This window comes from Vicugna pacos, chromosome 2 (assembly GCF_048564905.1).
Source record: "Vicugna pacos chromosome 2, VicPac4, whole genome shotgun sequence".
NCBI classification, from domain to species: domain Eukaryota; kingdom Metazoa; phylum Chordata; class Mammalia; order Artiodactyla; family Camelidae; genus Vicugna; species Vicugna pacos.
This window is the reverse complement of record NC_132988.1, coordinates 96,894,943-96,918,755: the sequence shown is the minus strand read 5'-3', so window position 1 is coordinate 96,918,755 and position 23,813 is coordinate 96,894,943.

Genomic DNA, 23,813 nt, shown 5'->3' with positions numbered 1-23,813 from the left:
CATTAAATAGTTTTGAAAGTATATTTGGTAAACCTGCATAACTGAATTTGGAGTGTTGCTATGGAACACTTACAGGCATCACCAGACAAGGCAGTAACTTTCACATATTAAATCAATAACCGTGTTCAGAAAAGGCTCTGCATGGATTTTCCTTTCAAGGTCTTAGTCTTCAATTCTGGTTTCAGTTTATCCTTCTATGCTTATCCTTTTCCTGCAATCAATTTTCCAAACTTCAAAACTAGCTTTCTCCTATGTCTGTTAACTTCAGGAATGTAATCATTCAGATTATCCTTCTGCCTACAACATCGGTTCCTCTCAACAAAGGTTAGAATCCTAAAATAGTCTAATATACTAACACCTTGTTGAATTCTCTTTGTCTTCTATTTTGGTTAGGGGTTGGTTTGACTCTACAGAATAATATACAATATTGAAAGTTTTATATCTTTCTTTGTAATATATTTAGTTTATTATTTTTCTTATAATACTGCATAATGTTTGACATTTTGTGTCAAATTGTAGACTTGTCCCTTACGTTATTATTATTAAAATAATTATTTCTATTATTATTATGAGATACATTGGATATATAAAAGGATATAAAATATACTAAGAACATCTATTGATAAAGCACCTTGTGCTCTACACTGGAATTTGACACATTGTAAAATGATTATAAATCAGTAAAAAAGGTTAAAAAAAGCATCTTGTTTAAGAAATAAAATATTATAAATATATAAATACAAATCTAGCTTTATAGAAGTTGATAAGGCTGTAGAGCACCACAGCAAGTTACTAGAGAAAATTCTGGGAAAACTTTAGATGTACTTTATAATCTATAGAGGTAAGGGCTGGCATAAAGATATGCAGTGGGACATGTAGGGAGAAAATACATTTTAAAATACTTTTGTCACCTTTGTAGATCAACTGCTTTCAAAAGAATCTGCTCTGGGAGAATTAATGTTTATGTTCATCATCAATATTATATTCAAATACTTACTATCTGCTAAGCATTTTGCTAAGCTTAAATTGCCATAAATTGTCACTATTAATTTTCCAAATAGTCTTATGAAGCCAATACTGACATTTTGGCAATCACATAGAGAAACAGGCTGTGATGGTTTTATATGTCAACGTGGCTAGGCCACTTTGCCTAGGTATTTGGTCAAATATTATTCTGGATGTTTCTACAAAGGTTTGTTGTTGTTGTTGTTTTGAGATGTATATTTAAATTGGTGGACTTTGACTAAAGTAGATTACCCTCCATAGCGTGCGTGGGCCTCATCCAGTCAGTTGAAGGCTGGCAGACTGCCATTAGACTCTGACTGCAATTCTTCCCTGGGTCTACAACCTGACAGCCTATCCTGCAGATTCAGGATTTACCAAGCCTCCATAATCCTGTGAGCCAATTCCTTAGAATCTCTCTCTCTCTCTCTCCTTCCCCGTCTCTCTCTCTCAAGATAAAGAAAGATGATATATAGATACACATACAGATGGGGATATAGCTAAATACATACCACGTCCTGTTCCGTTTCTCTGGAGAACCCTGACTTACAGGACTAAAAATTCCTTACTGAAGGACACATACCCAGTAAATCGTAGAACAAGATTTCAAATAAGGACTGTTCATACTGTCTCTTAAGTAGTAATTCAGAAGATACACTTCCAAGGTTAGAGCCACAGAGTTCAAAAACTTTCAGGATGGGTAAGATAATTTTGTCTATACAATTGTTGGCCTGGTAGTTACAGTTCTGCCCTGTTCCACCAATCAGTATGCACCGGTGCGCTGTAATATTTTATTTAGAACTTCTACTTTAACCAGTGACAAATATTCTTTCTGTATTTCTTAGGAAGTAAGTTAGAAAATAATACCGATTATTTACAAATGTTATCACTGTCAAAGGCACATGGATTTATTTGGTTATGAATATTATTCATTTATAAAATAAGTCTAGAAAATTTAAATGGTTATGCAGAAGACTTTAAAACTTAAACCTTCAGCAGAACATGAGTGTATCTGAATTAGCAAACTGGAGATGGACAGTGAGACAACACAAGGCACAGATTTGCCAATATTACCTTACAACTGACCAATATATATAGTCCCCCTGTGATTCCACAATCATCCAGCAGTGTCCACTAAAGATTCAAAAGACTCAGAGCAGGCTCTGCTTTTACGTGGTTTACTCACTAGAGAGGGCTTGCCTCCAAATGAAGTTCATCACCTGTTTCAAAGCAGATCAAGATGGCCGAATTTCAGAGAGATGTCTTTCTGGCTTATCCACATGCTGGCTTCCTTCTTTCCGCCCATGTTCACTTCCATCTCCTCTTGGCGCTCTCTTCCCCCGTAATTATCATGTACTGGTTTCTGAACACTCCTACCTCCATTTTAATTTAATAATTTTCTCTTCGTGTTTTATATTTGAGATTCTTCTTCCAGGAGATAATAGCAATTGGAGTCCAGGTATTCATTCCAGCCCCCGGGAATTTTGGTTGATGCATCATTTTCCAAACATACTATTGAACTGTCTTTTTCTTTAATATTGCATGTGAACATCTTGCACACAATATATTATCTTCTTGCTGCACTGCATCTTTTTCTTGAAATTGGTAGTTTTTTAAGTAGTTGAAAGTCAGTGTGATCCATTCTGTTATTTTTTCAGCAAATATTTACACTGCTATTGTCTTGCTCTGTGGAAAAAGTATGATTTCCTTCCCTGTTAATAATGGATACATTGCTTGCTTTAGCTAAAAGAATGTGACAGATGTGATAAACCTCGTGCTCTAGCAGATGACTTACATGTGCTGGGGGAGTTGCCTTGGACACCCCCAGCCCTGTCATCCACCACAAAACATCCTGTGTGCCAGGATGACCTGTGGGAAACACTGCAACTGACCTACCGAGCCAGAAATAAAGGTTTGTTGTTGGAAGTGACTGAGTTATTAAAGTTGTTTTTAATATAGCACTAGTATCATAAAGTATAAGAGGTTCAGACATCCTGGGTTTGATTCTCAGCAACGCTTATTATTGCCGTGTGAACATCAAGTGAATTAATGAAAAGCTCTTTGAACAAGAAACTTCTGGTGAAAAGAACTCATGTCAATGAGTGGGTATCAAGCACACCATGTGGGATATGGCTTTTTATTCTTGAATGTCATCTTTGCTTTTTTCCAGTGTAACACTAAGCTTTGCTTTCTATGCAGGCAGATAATTCATTATGTAAGCATTTTTATCTCTTCAGATACTGCCCTCCCTTCAAACATTATTCATGATCCAAACATTCTGAAGTACTTCTAGTTTACCATTTCTTTCCCATGTTTCTTTACTATGGAAATCCCAATCTTAATTTCTGATCATCCTCATCAAGCTACTTCTTCCTGACATTCATAATGCACCTGAAATAGCAACTCCTTGGGGGAGGATTTTGGGGCCTCTACTTAAATAGATACCCTGCGCCAACAAATCATTTTTACATCATTTTTCTTTCTCTCTTAATTGGCCAATAACTCCTAGAGATGAGAAGTAATGGCATATTTCACTGCGTAGCTGCCACATTGTAAGTGCTCAATAAATATGGATATATGACTGCTGTTTCTCTGCTCTCTGATAATCTCTAATTTTTGTGTCTTTTGATTCTAGACAGATTTTTCCATTTATGAAGCTGAAGTAGATGCTTATGTGTCCGACTGAGCTATCATATGTAACATATTTTTATTTAATTTCATGAAAGTATTTCAGGCAAAAAAAAAAAATCCAACAAACTAAAATACTGGGCTAGGGGAATTAAAGAAATATGATGATATACTCATATGGAGAAATAGGTTGATTCATTTACAGACTGAATATTATAATTATTGTTAAATCCCTGGAAGTCACAGAATAAATGGAAACAAGATATGGGTCTAATTAGAGAATGAAAGGAAAAAAATTATATACTTATAAAAAGAACAATTTTTTTGATGGTAGTTTCAAACAAGTTTTCATACTGCATATAGAACTAAAACATAGGTATAATTCTCAGAAGAGATTGTGAGAAAATAATAATAGGTTTTATTTGGTCTTTTCTTACTTAAGTCCTTAACAAAAGCCAAAAATATGATATAAAGATTAACTGTAGTTCTCACTTCCACTGTCTATGATTTCTAGAGACTAGGGTTTATGCTTTTTTCATTTTAGTTTCCCTCAAGCCAGGTATTGTCCCACATCATATAAGAAACAAATTTAACTAAAACCCTTCGGCCCTTTTACTCTTTTGTTAATAGTTAAGTGAATACGATTTAGCTATAAAATTTCATGATTTACACATATTGGTAAAATTTATATAAAACATGTTATATATGTTACATAATACATTATACTACAATATATACTTAAAAAATCTCACATATATAGTTACGTTTTCCCTTTTATAATTTTTTCCATTTTATCTTTTATTGCTCTGGAGTGAAGATATTTCAAGTTTTTACATTTTTTATTAAAGAGTTCCCCTATATTTTAAACAACAGGAATGCACATCACAAACTTGAGATTATACAATTAAAGTAATAATAAATTTTTCATTTCATTCATTGCATTCAATTTTTCATTAAGAAACCCACATTTTCTATAAGTTTTGGCAGAAATTTATTGCTAGTCCAAATTTCAAAATTTTTGTAATAATTAGGTAAATTGCTGTTAAAGTATATAAGGAATATTTTAAATGCTATCATATGGAATTTTTAAATTAATGAGATTAACACTCACAGTATTAAAGTGATATAAATGAAATTCCATATTAAAAGTTAGAAAATTTAAATTTTGAGTCATTTGCCAGGGGCTATAGAAAACATTTTTCTGGCATTAACCATGATCAGTGTGTTTAACACATCCTAACCACTCTCAAGAATTTATTGTCAAATAACCTGATAAGCAAATTATCACAGCATTTGAACAGGATGTAATGCTCTTTCTAGGTCTCTCAGAAAATAAGTCCAGGGATAGTTCATAAGGAAAGTAAGTCATTTAAAGGTTTTTGCAATTGTTATCTTTCATGTCACATTAAAGAGAAAGTACTTAAAAAGTACTTACTATTTAGCATGTTTTGGAATGCTCTAAGACTAGGGGAAGTGTAAAAGTTTTTCAAGTTTATACATTAATAATGTCCTTATAAAATTATCATTCATTTAATATAGCTGTTCATTTACCTTTGTCAGAGAGGAAATAAAACTTTCCACTACCCTTCCAGGTTCTTCTGGTTAGTGTAAAAATTAAACTGACATGACACTATATACAGTTAACATAATATTCTATATAAAAAACCCTAAAGGCTCTACACAAAACCTACTCAAACTGATAAATGAATTTAGCAAAGCAGCAGGACACAAGATTAATACACAGAACTGTGTTGCATTTCTTTACACTAACAATGAAATACCAGAAAGATAAAGTAAAAAAAACAAATCACATTTAAAATCCACCAAAAAAAAAAAATACCTAGGAATAAACCTAACCTAGGAGGTGAAAGACTTATACACAGAGGGCTACAAAACATTGATAAAGGAACTTGAAGATAATTCAAGGAAATGGAAAGCAATCTCATGCTCTTGGATTGAAATAATTAATATTGTTAAAATGGCCACAATACCCAAAGCAATTTAGATTTGATGAGGTCCTTACCAAATTACCCAGAACATTTTTCACAGAACTAGAACAAATAATCCTAAAATTTATATGGAACCACAAAAGACTGAGAATTTCCAAAGCAATCCCAAGGAAAAAGAACAAAGCTGGAGGCATAACCCTTTCAGACGTCAGACAATACTGTAAAGCTACAGTAATCAAAACAGCATGACATTGGCACAAAAACAGACATACAGATCAATGGAACCGAATAGATAGCCCAGAAATAAACCCATACATCTACTGTAAATTAATCTTTGACAAAAGAGGCAAGAATATACAATGAAGAAAAGACAGTCTCTTCACCAAGTAGTGTTAAGAAAGCTGGACAGCTGCATGTAAATCAGTGAAGAACACTTCCTCACACAAAATACAAAAAGAAACTCAAAATAGTGTAAAGACTTAAATGTAAGATATGACACCATAAAACTCCTAGAAGAGAATATATGCAAAACATTCTCTGACATAAATTGTAGCAATACTTTCTTAAATCAGTCTCCAAGGCAATAGAAATAAAAGCCAAAATAAACAAATGGGACCTAATCAAGCATATAAGTTTATGCACAGCAAAGGAAACCATAAACAAAACAAAAAGACAACCTATAGATTGGCATAAAATATTTGCAAATAATGCAACTGACAAGAACTTAATTTCCAAAATATACAAATAGCTCATACAACTCAATATCAATAATAATAATAATAATAATAATAACCTCAAGCAAAAAAATGGGTAGAAAACCTAAATAGACATTTCTTCAAAGAAGACATCCAGATGCCAATAGGCATATGAAAAGATGCTCAACGTTGCTAATTATTAGAGAAATGCAAATCAAAACCAGTGAGGTATCACTTCATACTGATCAGAATGGCCATCATCAAAAAATCCACAAATAAAATATGCTGAAGAGGGTATGGGGAAAGAGAACCCTGTTACACTGTTGGGGAGAATGTAAATAGACAGCCACTATGGAAAAGAGGATGGAAGTTAAAAAACTAAAAATAAGAGCTACCATATGATCCAGCAATCTCACTCCTGGGCATATATCCAGAAAAGATGAAAACTCTAATTGGAAAAGATACAGGCACTCCAGATGTTCATAGCAGCACTATTTACAATAGCCAGGAAATGGAAGCAATCCAAGTATCCATCAACAGATGAACAGATAAAGAAAATGTGGTATATGTATGCAATGGAATATTACTCAGCCATAAAAAATACTGAAGTATTGCCATCTGCAGCAACATGAATGGACCTAGAGATTATCATACCAAGGGAGGTCAGTCAGACAAAGACAAATATTACATGGTATCACTTATATGTAGAATCTAAAAAAAGAAAAATATGTGTATATAAAACATCAAATCACCTTTCTGTACACCTGAAATTAACACAATATTGTAAATCAACTATACTTCAACAACAAAAAATTAAAAATACAAGTACCTTATTGCTAAAAAATGCTAACCATAAAATAAAGGATTAAATTGACATAATACAGAGTAACAGAAAAAAATCAAAATTAATTTTATATGTACAAGAAGCCCACATACATGGGACACCAGAAACCCCATATACATGAGAGATTCAAAAATACAAAAGTAAAATGAGGTATATATGCCATCCTGAACTAAAGAATTGGGTAGGGGACTGGGGCTTCCAAGGACAAAAGAGTCATTCACAGGATGATTGGAAGAAGAGCAAATGTTTGATAATTACATATATGCCTTACCATATAGATGGAGCCACCTAGGTAAAATTTATCTGTGGTAACAACTCTTTTTCTGGGAAAAATGCTCAATTTAAATTCTTCTAGGTAGTTAAGGGAGTTGGCAGCTGTTTCTCTTGAGCCGCCAGGGTCTCCATTGCCTTCAGCTCAAAATATTCCATATGTCAAAGCAACACATCCTGGGGAGACCTGCTGTGAACCCCTATACCTCCCATGGTTGTGCAGGTCTGATCATCAAAATGAGGAGCATAGCGTGTCTTTAGGGTCAGGCTGTTTTCTACTGCTCCAGTAAGTCAGTGGAGGGCATGTAACTGATGAGAAAGCCAGCTGTAGAGACTTGACATGAGAGCAGACAAGCCAAGTGTCTGTGATTCAAGGGGAAATTGGTTGAGGGCTAAGAAACTCATTAGGAATTCATGGATACGTTGACTAGTCAAATTCCTCAAATCGTGTGTATATATATATACAAATTACAATAAAAGAAGTTATAATAAAATACTGCCATATTTGAAAGTCTGGAAGTAAAATTATGAAACTAGAGAACAGAGGTCTTTGTTTGAAATCAATTATCACCTAAACAGTCGACGATTCTAATATAAGGGGAATGAATTAGCAGAATCTACATGTTAAGATAATTCTTCTGAAGCTCTATATTTATATTTAGCAAACATATTTGATCACTCAACTGATCATTTATTCACTGAATGCTGATATTTTGTATCTGATAAAAACAGGTATCAAATATAAATCAAACATAGTCTCACGCATAAAACCCAGTCAGGATAGAAATATTATCCAGCAACAAAATCAACTATATTGCAAAGTTAAAAGGGATACATCAAACAATACATTTATTCAAACCTACTATGGGGGTTTAGGAGGAATAGATATATTTAATTCTATGGAAGTCAGTTATCAACGGAATTCCAGTAACATGTCTGTGCATTCAGTCTTACTTCACAGATTAAGACAATAGGATTTACAATCTACGAATGTTGTTCTGGAAACAGATTGGAAGACCTATATATAGAGCAAGCATGAGTTTCTGTTGATGTGACTGATGGAGACATTCTTTTTAGGCATGGGCAAAACTTAGCTAATAATTGCCTGTTGTGGAATGAATCACGTCCTTCCAAAATTCATGTGTTGAAGCCCCAGTGCTCAATGAGACCATATCTTTAAAGAGATAATTAAAGTCAAAGTTTTAAGGGTTGGGTCCTAATCCAACAGGACTGGAGTTCTTATAAAAAGAGGAGGCTACTAGACAGCTCTCGCGATCACCTTCAGCTTAGCCTGTCCACCCAAGGATGGCAAAATGCAGCAAGGGTCCCAGGAGAGGAGGCCAGGATCCCTTGCCTGAGTCTAGACCTCTCTTCTCCCCTGCCCCCTGCCCTCTCCCCCATCTTCCATATGATTCCCGCCAGAGTCAGTGTTTCTAATCTGAGGATGGCTCTGCAGAGCAGTCTCTGCAAAGGGTCTTGGTCATTTGGAAGGAGGCACAGTGTCCCCTCTGGCCAGAGGTGTCAGAAAAAGGAAGACTGAGGTCTTCTTGTTTTGTTTTTAATGTATTTGCTTGTTTACTGTAAATAATAGAAAGCCTTAATATCTTTTCTGCAACACTGAATAATATTTTAATGTAATTTTGTTGCTATTATTGTTTTTTGAGTTTGAGACCGAGTAGACACCTTTTAGATAAATACATTTTTGAGAAATGTTCCACAGGAGAAGTTTAGAACTTCAGTAGTTTTTTTGTTTGTGTGTGTCAGAGGAGCATCAGAAAGTTTTTCTTTGCAAGACTTACTCTTAAAAGCTCAGAATCCTTGTTTTCCCTCTGGCCTTTTAAACATAATAAGGATACGAGGATCCTCATGGAAAGGAGCATTCTCCTTGTCAAGGCTCCCTGACGATTTGCCCTGGACTGGGATTGCTCAGTTGAGGAATATTCAGGAAGGTTCTGAAGACCTCAGTGCTCCAGCACAGTGGGTAAAGGATGAGGTGTCTTTGGGAAGCTGATTTAGAAGCTTAGAAGTGTCCTCCTCAGAGTGTTACCCAAAAGGGAAATGGAAAAGACCCCGATTCTTGTCCTACCCGAAAAATAAGATTTACAGATGGGAGACAGAGAGTGCTGTGTAGCAAAATGATTTTAAAAGATCTGTTTAGGAAAAAACAGCACACCCCAAGAGTGGGAGGCTGATTCAAGGAGGAATCGTGGTGTTGTCTCCCCTTCTTCTTATCAGTCATTTTGATTGATTGATGGTTCTTGTCCCTGGAGCGCTTAGTCATGTTTAATCTCTTTAAGCATGTCCTTACTCATGGTGACAGAGAGAAACCCATGGCAGGGGAGGTGTGCCTAAACCACAATGTTAATCATAATACACGGTTAAATCCTTTCTGCTACTGCGCAGTCATTGAGTCTTAACCGATTTCTTGCTGGCACTCATTTAGAAGAAGTAAAGCTCGTTTACACTGAAGGCAGGCATAACGCCATCTTCCGGACCATCTTCCCTCTCCTCCACCTAACTGCCTGGTGCCCTGACTTTAACTACCTAACAAAAGCAGCTCCGTCTTCCCTCCCAGGGGTGCACAGGCACTGGAGAAAGGCCATGAAAGGACAGAGTCAGAAGGCAGCCATCTGCAAGCCAAGGACAGAGACCCCAGAAGAAACCAAACCTCCCCACACCTTATCTTGCCCCTCCAGTCTCCAAAATCTCGAGACCATGAATTCATATCGTTCAAGCCACCTAATCTTTTGCTATGACAGTGCTGACAGACAAATACACTGCTCTAATATTTCTGTGCCATTTAAATAAATAACAAGAAGAAACTGTAGTGAAACAAGAGTAAAAGAATAAAATGATGTGAAGATAATTTACTAAAAAGAATAAAGCTAAACAAATGTAACCAAGATTTTTCAACCAAATTTCTTAGAACCACACTTTGAATAGTTTAATAAATTTAAACAGCTAAAATTTGTTAAATAAAGTTTTGGCATCTATCAGAAGAGATCTGAGGCTTATTCCAGTGAGAACGGATGAAGTAAACATGCAAGATACTCAAACGCAAGGTCTCCATTTTGTGAAGTTAGAGTTAAGAGCTAACAGAACTACTCAGCTTGCACCTCTGGGCACTTTTTAACTTGTAGAGACTGAACAACAATCTGTTTCTATGCATGCACAGCTGTTCACTCCTGTGAAGTCCAAAGCATTCCTATTAAATAAGATTCCACTTCAACTCCATTTTTTTTCAAAACGTAAATATAATGAATATGCCAGAGTTATTAACTTTCAATGAATCGATTTAATATATATCAGTATAGATATGCTGATCAATTACTTCACATTATTTACAATCATTCCATGTCTAGTGATTTATTAAATGCAATATTCTTACTTCATAGGATGAGGTAAAGAAGCAGAAAGCCATTCAAAGATGAAACTGCCCTTATGCACATATATCTGGGCCTGGATGCCTAGGTGAGGTTGTGTGACTCTACAGACAATAACAGGCAATTGTATTAAGATTTGTTGGGAAGATTGGCAACTCAACTGTTTTTATAGCCGTAAGAAAAAACCGTAATGGTATGAAGGTTTATTCCATTCTTCTTAGACAATAAATCCATAAAATTAAGGTTAAGTTAGAGTTATACTGAAAGTCTGGATTTCAGTCTAAATTATTTATGAAGAGAGAGAGAGAGAGAGAAGAAAAATGGCTAGATTAAAAATATTAATTTATCTTATGGGTACTAAACCAAAGCCCAAGTGGGGAAAATTCTTTTAACGTTAAAATTATTTTGATGGACTTTTTCTCAGCATCTTAAGTACTAGCAGCAACAATATTAATTTTTTAAAAATATGCTTTATATATCTCTGGGCATTAAAAGTTCCCTTTTATCCCTCCTCCGAAGGAAAGCTGATTAACGATTGTTTTTCTCTATTGTTATAATCGCTTATATTCATGTTTGTAAATCTTTGAGATTTAATATGCTCTATATTAAATTTACCAGTGAGTGTGTTTTAAATTTCTTGTCTTATTTAGAGACTTCTCAGAAGAGTCTTCTGCTGTCAATACATTAAGTCTAGAGAAGTGTTTGCTTCCCTCAACAATGAAAATTCAGCACCATCCACAACTAGAAAAACTAGTTATTGACTGTCTGCCTGATCTAATGGGAACTGAGTCTAACAGCCTCACTACACCTTATAAGAAGTTAATGAGAAAAGAGACTAATCATGCCACATTTGAATATCAGCACAACATGACTTCACATAATTTGCCATAGATACATCTTCTCTGGTCTATGTGATCATTAGTTGTCAAAATTAGGGTTGCTTTAGCAAAAGTTATTTTATTTTTTCCCTAATTATATTTCAGGAATCAAAAAACAGACTCAAAATTGATTAAATAGCTAGAATATGGACCAAATGCCAAAGGTTGAAATGAGTTAAAATTAAGTAATCTGAATTTAAAGCAAAGACGACTTTAGGGAAAACTAAAAGACCCTGAATATGTAAGGTTTCCTGTGAGGTTTAAAAGTTGATGTTATTCGTTATTCACCTCTAATTAGTATTTAAAATTTAACTTCAGCTGTCATAAAGGTTAAATTAGATATGATTATGAAGTTTTTATCACAAATAGGTAGAAATTAGGGTGAGTCATTCATCCTTGTATTTGACTCTCTCAGCCCAATTGGGGAAATTAAATTAGAACATTTTGAAGGCTTCAAAGCCTTACTGAGATTGTTTATGAGAAGAGAGTTGTAAAACTCCTACGTAAGATATTTCTTTGACAGTAAGAATAGTAATTTTTTCTATGTTGGTTTAAAATGTCCGTTAACCTAAAATGCATGCATGCTGCATTATTTATGTAGATCTCAATAAGCCTGAAATTTGTGAATGAGGTCATGTACCTTCTGAACATTTTTCACATCGCCTGCATCAATAATTTATCAATAAATGCTCTTCTTTAAGCATCACACTATATTTGAGACCTATTTCCTTGGTCCATGCAGCTCCTCCACTTGTAAAAATTAGACAAGACTACACATTATTCAAATGGGGGTAGGTTTCACCAAAGTCCCATCTCGGGACTTTCCTGATTGTGTTTTCCTAATTCTGTTAATTTCTTTTCCTTCTTTGTTCTACTTTATCTTATACCATTCTGCCCTGCTGTTTTGCCTTCTTATTTCAGTATTTTTATTATTCTTCCATGATGATCTTCAAAATACATGCCATCAAATTCTAATTTTCCATTATAAATACAACATTATTTAAGGTTTTACTACCCTGCATACAATCTGAAATATTATGTATGCTTGCATCACTTGTTTAAAGGAACATTTATATGATATTTCAGCTAACTCCAAATTGTATATGAATTCTCTCTCCAAAAATTAAATAAATAAAAAAAAAACTCAATAGCTCTCATTCCATAGGATATGGATTAGTCTCTTAGCAGAGCAAAAGAATTCATAATTAGGAGCAGAAAGCACTGGGAGAACACAGAAGGCTCAAGAATTTAGATCAAAGAGCAGATATAATAAGAGCTAACACTAATTTAGTGATTAATATGTGCTAAGTATAAAATTAGGCACTTCACTGGTATCATTGCATTTATTCTCATACTAAACTAATGAGGTCACCACCAATAATACCCCCAAGTACACATAAAGAAACTAAAAATAAACAACTTTACAAAGATCACACAGTTAGGAATTAATAAATTTGGGATTTTAATTTAGTAATGCTTCAAAAGCCCATACCAACATCTTAACATATCATATTTATTCCTAAACATTTTTTAGCAGCTCTTTAGGTATGTTTCTGTCTAAAATAATAAAAATAAAAATAGATAACATCTGTTGATCTTTTCACGTACTAAGAACTCTAGGCTAATTCCCTGCTAAGAACTACATGAGGTCCCGTGCACTGTGAGCTATGTGACCAAGGCAGACAAGTACCACCCAGGGAAGAGAGCAGGTTGTGATTTGAGGTCACTGAGAAGAGACAACACACACACCAGGTGTAAGTAGTACAGTGTTTACTTACAGCAAGAGAGGAAAGAGAATGTCCAAGATCCAGCCTCTTGCAACGCGACAGTCTCCCAAGGCCAGCATATCCACCCCACAGATGCCGACGTGGCTGGACACACCACATGTCGTGCTGTAGAAGAAGGACTTCCACCCTGAAATACAGAAAATTGGGGGCATGCCTGAAGGTTACTGACACAGGTACGCAAGCAGGACAAGCCCAGAACTGGGAGACAGACGCTGAGCACACGACTGCCTTTCCCAACAAATAGAACATTATGTGCTACTATTCTACACTATAAGTTATATTATATTATATAGATTACAATTATATGATATGATGTGATACAATGATATTAGTTACCTACTTTCTTGGAGAAAAATTAGGTCATATACTCCAAGATTTGTGTGTGTGTGTGTGTGGAACCCTTTCTTTGAAAATGTATGTATGCTAAGTCTAAACTTTTAGAAGTTCCTCTTTCTATCTCAGGTGCAGATCATTGTTTTCATTATCTGTAGATCTTTAAAGAAAGATGGAATCCAGGTACACAGAATCAAATTTTTTTTTGACACCAACCATTTTATGGAGTTACGCTTCTTCATTGAAATATGTAAGAAACAACTGGGTTTCAATATCAAGAATGGTGGACAGAATAAAGACCTCTGAAAATCTGATCCTCCAGAACATCAAAAAGAGCACTGGAAAAAGCTGTCATATTCAACTTTTTCAGGATTTTGGAAATTAACTATCAGCTTGCAACAAGGAAGGATCGTTTATTCAAGAAAAATGGCTGAATCCTGGTGCCCTCCACTACATTTAGCTACTTGACAATAATCACCAGTCTTATTTGCTTTTGTATCTTGCTTTCTGTAACACGTGCCTGTCACATGTTCTGCAGATGTTTCCAGAGTGATGAAGGCTCATCCAAGCCTTTTACAGAAAGCCTTCTCCCAGCCCTGCAAGCTGGAGGCGGCTTCCTCCAGTATCTGTAGGAGAAACCCGACTCCTGTGAACATCCACGGAAAGGAGAGCTCTGTGTGGCCATGCCTGCAGCCCTCCTCCTGTGGCTCTATCATTCTGTCCTGAAACTGTCATTCGCCCTGTTCTCCACTGCCATTAGCAATCTAACTATAAAATAAATCTGGCCATGTCACTGTCTTTCCTCAAAACAAAACAAAGGAACACTCTTCTGGTTAGTCTGTTTTCTGGCACTAACAATCCAAAGATGGCAAGAGAGGTGAAGTGGGGGCGCCTACACATGCAACTCTTCACGTCTCTTTTGGAAAGCAATTTGTCAGTAGCATGTTGACTCAGTCATATCACTCATGGGTGTCTATTTTAAAGAATAAACATTCACGGAAAATAACAACCACCACCACAACAGAAGAGGCCGTAGGTGAAATACGCAACAGCAACTTCATTCTCATAGCCAGCAGCCTCTTGGGATTTGGGGGTTGGTATATTATATACTACTCTGGTAAAGGACAGAGGACATCTGTTGATTAACTTCTCTCTTATTAAACTGGTAGTTTATCTTTATGAAGTCTTTGTGAAAGGTTTGATAATAAAAAAATTCTCAGGAATTTAATGGAAAATATGACAGCCAGAATAAGCAGAATTATCAGTTTTGTGTAGGAAAAAAAAAGAGCTAATGGTATTTTGTATTACTGAATGCTTAAAGATATAATAGAAATTTCTTCTGGGAATATTACTTGCTTTGCTTCTTATTTGCTGATGGTGAAAGTGTCCTTGCCTCCTTTCGCCTGGCTTGTTTGTGATAATTACTACTGTTCAGTTGAATTTCACATCACGCTTACACGCAAACCATCTCTAAGCTTTTGGGTTTCTCTTCGAATCACTTTTAGAGGCTTGATGTAAATAACGACATTTATAGTAAATTTTCTGTGTCAAGATAGATTTCGTCTTGCATCTCTTATATGCCTCTTCCATTTTCCTGAAAATATCATACATATCATAATATTTAATAACATCTTAAGACTACTTTGTTTACATTGCAAAAAAAGCCCTCTCAGTTTGACATTTTAATGCAATTTTCTATATACTCGATCTGATGAAAAGCCCATGTGCCAAGCAAAACAATACACATGTATTTACATGTGACTGGGCTAAGTCAAGACATGCTAAAACTTGGATGAGTTTATCTTGTGAGGTATCTTGAAATACTAAGTTTAAGCTAAGTAATATTACCACATGGAACGGCCCATTGATGTCCAGCGTTTCAAAGTAAAACTTTTCAATTTCTACACACATCATCATATTAAAAAATGTAAAAATCAATACTCAAAAACACCTCAGAGTGTTTTAAGTAATAATACTTAAAATACATGCATACCATGATTTTTCACCTCTAGGCCTTTTCAGAGGCTCTTCTATCTATTGGAATGCTCCAAATTTTCTGTTTCCCTCGCAAAAATCCTTCTATGTTTTAGGCCAGGTCAAAAGCTTCCTGTATAGAATTCTTTCCCTAATCCACAGAATAAACCATTAATTCATCTGTACAAACTTTCTCATGATTACTACATAGTACTGAGATTTTTTTTCCCTAAAAACTTGTCACTCACTTTATTATCCCACTCATTATACTGTAATTGTTTTTTGGGACTTCCTGTGACCAAGGCTGGCCTAATGATAGTATTTTATTCCGGTGGCTACCATAATTAATTCAAAGAGTTGGCACATAACCAAAGTTAATTACAGTCTCTCTTTCTCTCTGTCTCCCTCCCTCTCCATTTTCTCTTGTTACCAAGAGCTTTCACCACCTCCTATTTTCTCTGTGCTTACAAGGAGAAAGCTCTAGTCAGCAATTGAAGAGAAATGAATTTTCATGCACAGAGAAACTAAAGTGAGGAGAAGACGAAAAAAATGTCCTGGAGACATCAAGGCCATTGGCTGAAATATTTCCAATAGGCACCTTTGCTCTTCAGAATTATGCAAGCCCATTAACCCCCATTTACGCCAAAGTTAATTTGAAATGAGTTAATGTCACTTGCAACTGAAAGATTCCTGACTAACATACATGCCTATGTTAAGATGAAGATTTAGTATTTGCAGAATCTAGTTCAGGCAATTAACTGCTGATTAAAAACATTTTAACCACATTTTCTGTATGATCACATTCTAAGGCACTAAAGCAGAGGGTGTTCTGTTTTGGGTTTGTCTGAATATTGAGTAGGAGATGAAAGAATCTGAGTATTCATGAAAGAAAAAAGTTACAAAGAGAAACATATCCTTCAGTACTTAACAATCAGGAGTTCAAATTGATGGAGGCTAAAAGTCTCAAGGTAAAACATAAAAGGAAAAAAAGTCTTCATGTTCCTTCTGCATACTCACTCTCCCTCTGTAATTATGTACAAAATAGGGGAGTCTCATTAAAAAACAAGATGACATCAAAGAGTATATTGTTTTGTTTTGTTTTCTGGGGGGTGAGGTAATTAGGTTATTTATTTATTTATTTATTTATTTATTTATTTATTTATTGAAAGTACTGGGGATTGAACCCAGGACCTCGTGCATGCTAGGCACTTGCTCTATGCCCTCCCTTAAAGACTATTACAGTTGTTGATGTTTTTAAATGTTTAATTACAACGTCCTTGTAGTAAGAAGGGCATTTTCCTATATAACAACAGTGGGTAGGGAGTTACAAATGGTGAAATCATTTACAGTTGGCTTTACCATATGGAGAGCTAAGTATTTCAGGATTAGTTTTTTTCTGGCATGTGCACCTTTGTATCTTACAAAGCACCAGGAGCCTATGTATTACACAGAAATGAAAAAGAGAAAGTAGTTTTATTGTGTCATCCCCTAGCATGTAGCCAATATGAATTCTTCTCAAGTGGGTTGGTCTTTTTTTCTTCTAGATCAGTCGACCAAAATCATACAGGGACTCATCACTAAAGAGTTAATTTCAGTATAATTTTCAGATTGAATGTGTTGCTTTTTAAAGCTTAATTTGCGATCTCACTGTAATCAGACCATAAGAGTGATGAGCACTGACACCCTAAGTACAGAGCAAAACAGAAAGACATTGTGTATTCATGTGTAGAAGGAAGAAATCAGGGAGACACAGGCGCACAGAACTACATCCACATGGCTGCACACACAAGCTGACTAAGACATTTTGCATGTACTTCGTGATAGATTTTGCATAGTGTCATCGTCTGGGCATAGTCAGAGGACAAGGAAACTTCACAAATTAACGAAATGAAGGATAGCAATAAATGTACTGAGAATTAAAATCCACAGACTAAACTGCAGTGGCAGGGGAGTAGGTTATAATTCAGTGATACAGTGTGTGCTTAGCATGCACCAGGTCCTGGGTTCAATTCCCAGTACCTCCATTAAAAATAAATAAATCTAATTACTTCCCTCCCCAAAAAAAAGAAAAAATAATAATTAAATTAAAATTTTTAAGAAGTTGCAATAGCATAAGTTTGGCATCTATATAAAACTCTCTTTCTTTTTAAGTTGACTCATTCTTTTGTCAGTCAGTCAGATTCGAAACATTGCTGATGTGATCTGCCTTTCAATCAGCCTGAGAGTGTCTTCATTTGTAAAGAGATGGGGGCAAGAATTGGAGGTTCATGAGTAAAACCATCTGGGACTATTGTCTTATACTTTATGCATGCCACATATTAAGGAAAAGTTTCTGATAATTCACTACTACCTTCCAAACTCTATCATCTATTTTGATCTTATAAATTCAGTCTTTACTAAGTAACAGAAAAGGAATGTAAGTAACTGATGTGGTTCATATTTTTCTAAGAGTTGTATCAGAGTGAATAATATTATAGAGTCCCTCATTGTATCAGTCATATTTGGAGCAACCATACCAGAGCCTTGGGATTAGGATACATGTGACACTGATGATCTTGTGACACTGCAGTCAGCTGAGACTTAGAAAATAAATAGAAAAACTCTACAGTGAACACTGAGTAGTCTGAAATCCATGTTTGCTCAGAGGCATTCTCCAGTGTGTGTGTGTGTGTGTGTGTGTGTTTTAAGCCAGAGGAGAAAAGAAAGCTGTTTTCAAAGACACACTCTAGCAGTCAATCAAACATATTAAGACATACTTGCTGAAGAAGCAGAGTTTGTAAAAATTAAAGACTTGACAGGTCAGGTTCTGTGACTGAGAGGAAACTATTATAACTCTCGAATCAACTTTAAGATTTTCAAGAGGTTTAAGTTTAGGGCTCTGGTGCCTTTCAGTAGTGACAGAACTCTGTAAAACAACCTGAACCTGCGTATGTCAAGATGAAATATATATGCAGGATTCTGTAGTTGACTTTGTGTGTATTTGGCCAAGGTTGTTCAAAGTTAAGGTCCTGAACAACAGCAAAGTTTCCTCTCATATTTTATTTTTGACCAAAATTAACACAAATACCCCAATTCCACCACCAATTTCTCTAAACCTTTATATTAAAGTATCCCCACAAAAATAGTTTGTCAGATGCTTCTTCTGTAAAACGTAAAAATCAAAACAAAACAAACCTGGCTCTGAGAATTTATACAACAATCTGTATCATACTGAGCTTTTTTTTTTTTTTTTCAGAGGAAAGTTTCAAAAGGAAACTTCCTCCAGAGAAATGAAAATTCTAGTTCAAACAATCTCTTACAAAGATATTTTTGGCAGGAAAAATGGTAGGTGTGCTACTCATGATGCAACTGAATCCTCATGAGTAGCTTATTAATGGGATACTGGGTTAATTGACATGACAAGCATATAGTCAACTTGACAGTGCTTATCTTTTTCTGACATGGTTTGGTGGTTGGCTGAGTTCTTTTAGTCCTTTGTTCTAATTTGGCTGTAAATCAATTGGATTGTGTGGCACTAGGGGTTTTGCATTTTGTGGGTTTGCGGTGGTAATCATAAAAGGTACTGGAATTCCAACCTAGTCCTCTCATATTATATGAGCTGAAACAAGTCTAAGTATTAAAGCATTCCAAGGCAATCTAGTGTACACAGCATATACCTCCCATTTTACCTAGTCCACTAAAAAGGTATTTCTTATATAACACTGAAGTGTATGTCTAAAACGTGGGAAAATTAAGAAATAGTATTGTTAGGTAATAGAGTATAGCATTATCCAAAACTGAATAAACCACAATATGTTACAATATTTAGATAAAATGTATCTGAAAAGAATAGTTTTAGACCAATTGAACCTTTGATGAAAAAGGTAATGGGGGGGTAACTTTAGTTAGAGAGACAGTGGAGGCAACATGGGGAAAGGAAAAAGGACTGTCCATAGAAACAGAACTGCAAATTAACATTTCAGTATCAATGAGAATACAAGCCACTGAGTTTTGACTGGGGTGGAAAGGTGTATTCATTCATATGTTTATTAAACAAAAAATATGCTGAGTGCCTGTTTTGTCTTAGGTACCACTAGTTAGGCTTGTCAGATAAGATTAAAAAAAAAAAACAAACGCCTAGTTAAATTTGAGTTTCAGTTAACAAATATGCTTTCAGAATATATACAACCCTTGCAATATTTGAGACATGCTTATAAGAAGAATGTATTTGTTGTGTACCTGAAAATAACATTTAAATGGGTATTTTTTTAATCTGCTTAATCTGGTGACCCTAAGTAGATGTGGAGATATAATGATCAAAAAATACATAATATCTGACATGGCAGAATTTAGAGACAGAGAGATGACAAAAAAATTGACAAATTTTTTAAATCACCAAAATTTATATACCTAAAATATTAATGGAATGGAGGAAGACACTTTTAGGGAATTAAGTAGCTTGACTCATTACTTCAAATTTTACTTAACCTTCCAAAATAAGTATTTCTGACCATCTTTGAAATCACAGTCTGCCTTCATCTCCTGGAGGACTCTGTCTCAAATATAATCCATGCAGCAAATCCACAAAAATAGCTGTTTAATGAACATCTTGGCTATTTAAAATGAGAAGCACAATAGCAGTGCATATTTTAACAGTCGTCCTCGAAATCCATGCTCAAATTTCTGAGTTTTTATGCTCATTTTAATATACATAATGAACTAAACTTGGGTTAATAAAATTATTTTCCACAATAATTTTAAAATGTTTTCCATGATTTTTGTCTATATAGGTTTTCGATGCCTTTACTGCTAAATTATTGTATAAGGTTGATTTGGTTGTAACAGAACATTTCCTTAATGACATTAAATAGTATGTTTTTTTTGTTGTGTTTTCTTTCTCTCTCTCATATTAACTCATCTGAAGCAAAGACAATCTCTTTCTGCTCAACTTTCTTTGATTTCTGCCTTTAATTTTTAAGGTCTCAAAATGACTGCTTTCACCTGCATTTCTGTTAGGAATAAGGAAGAAACTCAAAATACGTATCTTAAGACACAGTATATATTTTGTGTGTAGTTTATAACTTTTTAAATTTAGGTAAAACACACACAATTTAATCACTTGGAAGTGTACAATTCAGTGGCATTTAGTACATAAAATATTGCACAACGATCATCTCTAACTCCGCAATATTTTCATCCCCATGAAAGGAAACTCCATATTCATTAAGCAGTATCTTCCCACCCCTTGGTAAACACTAATCTGCTTTCTGTCTTCACGAGTTTACCTAATCTGTATATTTCATATGTAGGAAATCACACATTTTGTGACATTCTGTGTCTAGATTCTTCTATATTTAGCATAAAGTTTTTGAGGTTGATCCACATTGTAGCATGTATCAGTACTTTGTTCCTTTTTATGGCCAAATAGAATTCAATTGTGTAAAGACACCACCGTTGCTTTTGTATTCATCAGTTGATGTAAACTTAAGTTACCTTTTGGCTATCGAGACTAGTGCAGCTGTGAACATTCTTGTACAAGTATTTGGACACCTGTTTTCAACTTTGGGGGTATATACTTAGTAGGATTTCTGGCTTATATGAAAATTTTATGTTTAACTTTTTGAGGCCTTGCTAACTGTTTTCCACAGAAACTGCAATATTTTACCTACCCACCACCATCCTGGCCAATATCTGTTAGTTTCTTTACTTTTTGATAGCCATTCGAATGAATGTGAAGTGGTATCTCATTTTGGACTCGATTTCTGTTACACTACTGACTCATGATGTTGGATATCTTTTAATGTGTTTGTTAGCTATTTGCATATTTTCTTTGGAGAAATGTTGATAAGTCCTTTGCCTGCTTTTAATCACTACCTTGACATTATCTTTTGATTCACAAAAAAATTTTAATTTTTATGAAGTCCAATTTATCATTTTTTTTCTCTTGTTGCTTGTGCTTTTGATGCCATATCTAAAAGTCCATTACCAAATACAAGGTCATGAGGATTTATACGAGTATTTTCTTCTGAGAGTTACCTAGATGTAACGGTCACATTCAGGTCGTTGGTCCATTTTTAGTTCATTTCTGAGTGTGCTGTAAAATAAAAGCCCAACGTTACTCTTTTGCATGTAGATATCCAGCTGTTCAAGCACCACTTATTGAAGAGATTATCATTTCCCCACTGAATGATCCTGGCATCCTGTTGAAAATCAATCACTCTTCTATGGGTTTAATAACAGACTGTCAATTTTATTATATTGATCTATATGCCCATAATTAAGCCTATACTTCTGTTTTGATTATTGTAGCTTTGTAGTAAGTTTTGAAATTAATTCTCCAATTTTCTTTTTCTTTTAAAGATTTGTCTATTCTATGTCTTTTGCAATTCCATATATCTTTTAGTATCAGCTTTTTTTGTTTGTTTCTGGAAAAAAAACTTTGGGGACACTAGTAGGGATTACAATGAGTTTTGGGGTAGTATTGCTATCCTAACAATATTGTCTTAAAATTCATGAACACAAGATGTCTTTCCATGAGACACTAACTTTTTATATCCTTCCCAGCCACTGATGTCTACATACCATGGGCCACAGCGTTGTGACATCCCTATAACTAAAAGGAACTGAGGATTAAGTTCAACACCATTCTGCTCTAAAATTATTGGAGTTGATTTGTAAAGAAAGAATGTGAAATGGATATTGGAAGAAGGCCAGTTAGCAGGGTCTATACCTCATTATAACCAAATTCATGTAGAATTGACATTTCCTAGTTTCATAATAATATTTTTAAAGGCATTAAAATTGGCAGAACCTTTAACAATCAGATTAACTAAAATTATAGAAAACTGAGAGCTGTGGCTGTTACTGGAGCACATACACATGTGTTTCTCATGTCATGGAAGCTGCATTCCCAGAGGCAACAATTTCAAGAGACAAGACATAGGCCTGGCTCTGGAAACTGACACAGCATCGATCCTGCCATATTCTTTTGGTCAAAGCACTCATAGATCCTGGACGGGTTAAAGACAAAGGGAAAGAGAGACAACCTCTCTTTCTAGATGGAAAGAATATCAAAGGATCTGTAGTTATATGAAGACCACTACAATTCATACTGCAGGCACAAATTATTTATATTCCTGACACATACAAACTACCTCCCTTCCAACACTACAGAAAGTCTAACCTATTACAGGAACAAGATTAAGCACAAGAACAAGATAAAGGTCTAAGATCTCACCATTTAAATCAGGCACAGAAATAAATGAAGTTTCTCGGGTGCAGTTGTTTTAAATCTAAAGATATATGAACTAAAAAGACAGGCTATCTGCCTAAGAGTTTTCTTAGGACTTAACAGAGAATATTATAGTTTCATAATGAATTTATTCTTACTTGGAAGTTATTTCTTTTTTTACGACTCATTTTCTGGAAGCGCCTAGAAGTGAGAAGCAATTTCATTTTCAAATCCAGAATTTCCTGCGCCTTTGTATTTCCCTTAAACGCAACTCAAAATCACACTAGTTCCTTCTTTAATCCATCTCTACTCTTCCTGTATTTTATCATAGGCAGTGGGTCAAAGCCACATGTCATTCCCTACATTGCTCTTGAAATTCCCCCCAGTTAAATCAGCTACTAAATTAGATGCCTTTTATATTTTCTACATTCCTGTAGGTAATATTGTTGCCAAATTCGCCACCATTTTATAACAGTTATCTCTTTCCTCCAGTTTTCTACAACACTTTCTCACTATCCTTCCAGTCTTGAAGTCTCGGCTTTGACTTACAGCCTCAAATCATTCCCAGCCTCTGCTCCCTGCCTAGTCAGAAAGCCAGGGTCATGCTTTGGTACATGGTACTCCACCTGTAGACACCAAATTTCCTGCAACTTCTATGCTGATGTGTAATAAACTACTTTGTAACTCAGTGGCTTAAAACACCACTTTATTTTGTGAGCTGGAAATTTGGAAAGGATCTGGCTGGATTTTTTTCCTTTAAACTACATAGTTTTAAGTGGGGTGGCTAGGACTGGAAAACTTACTTTCCAGGATGCTTTCTTACTCGTATGTCTGGCACTTGAGTTGGGATGACAGTAGTT